Source organism: Physeter macrocephalus, chromosome 12, assembly GCF_002837175.3.
Source record: "Physeter macrocephalus isolate SW-GA chromosome 12, ASM283717v5, whole genome shotgun sequence".
Taxonomy (NCBI): domain Eukaryota; kingdom Metazoa; phylum Chordata; class Mammalia; order Artiodactyla; family Physeteridae; genus Physeter; species Physeter macrocephalus.
This window is the reverse complement of record NC_041225.1, coordinates 90,516,117-90,517,793: the sequence shown is the minus strand read 5'-3', so window position 1 is coordinate 90,517,793 and position 1,677 is coordinate 90,516,117. Positions and strand designations below refer to the sequence as shown.

Sequence of the window (1,677 nt, the reverse complement as noted above, 5' to 3'; positions counted from 1 at the left end):
CTCAGTGAGGCCGCCCTCCCCTCGGGCTCCGGGACAGTTCCGTGACGGCGGAGGGAAGAGACCCCGAGCCGGGAGTTCCAGCCCTGAGGAAACACGGGCTCCGTTCTGGGCGCAGGGGGTGGGACCGCTCTGCCCCGAGGCCTTCCTGGAGGGAAGGGGGCGCCGGGGCAGGAGCCGCCAGGAGCGCAGGGCCCCGTCGGGGGTCCTGGAGGGGCGGTCCGGCCTGGCGGCCCCGCCCACTGTGGCCGCAGCCCAGGCCTTTTTCCTGGAATCCTACACAAAAAAGTTAGAAAGATACACAGTCTATAGTAAATATTCACAAATGATTGTCGCAGCCGTGCTTACTATCCTACTAAAGGTGTAAAATCCATAAAACACTTTAAGTTCAAAGTTAAATATGAATTTTTACCTTTATAATTGTGTCTCTGCTATTCACAATTGTCGTTAATGAATCAGAGGCTGTGACATCATTAGTTTAAAATGAGCTTGTTAAAAAAATAAAACTCAGGCCCACCGAACCTACTGAATCAAAATCTGCACTTTTACAATCTCTCCAGTGTACTTGTATACCCATGAATAGTTGAAAGGTACAACTGCTGACATTCCAGGATGTGGCCATCGATTTCTCTCAAGAGGAGTGAGAATGCCTAGACCAAGATCAGTGGGAATTTTACAGGGATGTGATGTGAGAGACGTATAGGAACCTGCTCTCTTTGGGTGAGGACACCTTCCTTCCAGAATTCCTTATCCAACCAGAGGGTTTAGAGTCCTTCATTTGTAGAATGTCTCCTGGAATCTTCTGCTTCCTACAATAGGGTTTCAGATTGCAACGTTTCAGGACAGATTGGGAGTTTGTGGGCATAATTTATCTTATTCTTTTTAAATTGCAACCTCCCTTTTAATATACTTTGTAACTGCTTGGGATGAGTCTATATGAACTGTGTACTATTGCTTCTGTTAGAGTCCTTACAATATTTTATTGTCTTATTTTCTGTAACAATTTTCCATGGCTTCTTTGGGCTTAAGGTATATTAAAAGGGAGACTGCGATTCTGGGACTTCCCTGGTGATGCAGTGGTTAAGAATTTGCCTGCCAATGCAGGGGACACGGGTTGGATCCCTGGTCCAGGAATATCCCAAGTGCCACGTAGCAACTCAGCCAGTGGGCCACAACTACTGAGCCTGCAGGCCACAACTACTGAAGCCAGTGTGCCTTGAGCCCGTGCGCCATTTACTTTTTGGAGAATAAAACCACCTCTGAGTGATTAAAATTTAGACCAACTAGTCAAAATGCTTTATCACCTGTTCTTCTAAAACATTGATCAACGGAAAACGTTGTATTAGGGATAACAGTCGAATTGTATTCTGGAGTTCATATCGGCAATATGGTTTATGACCTTGATGCTGGATCACGACATTTCAATTGTATAACTGTTATTAATTGCCTGTTTGTTCAACGATTAAAGTCTCAAGTGATCTGAGTTCAGACTGGAGTCATCCTGGTTGGTTTCTGTCTATTGCAGATTTCTTCCAGTATGAAAGGACAAGAGCAATACGGCTTACTTTACAAAATGTCTTCAAACTAAATGATGATATAATCTACATTCAATTAATTTATACATACCCTACTGTAGAGCAGGGTTTGTTACGGTGGCAGAGCCCGGTAATTATGTAAAAC

General features: G+C 44.8%; 2 pseudogenes; one reads left to right on the top strand and one right to left on the bottom strand.

The window, feature by feature from the left end:
* Positions 1–1,677, top strand: part of LOC102991361 (centrosomal protein of 78 kDa-like) — a 223,386-nt pseudogene that overhangs the window by 79,908 nt on the left and 141,801 nt on the right.
* Positions 1–1,677, bottom strand: part of LOC102984453 (dipeptidase 2-like) — a 40,008-nt pseudogene that overhangs the window by 35,587 nt on the left and 2,744 nt on the right.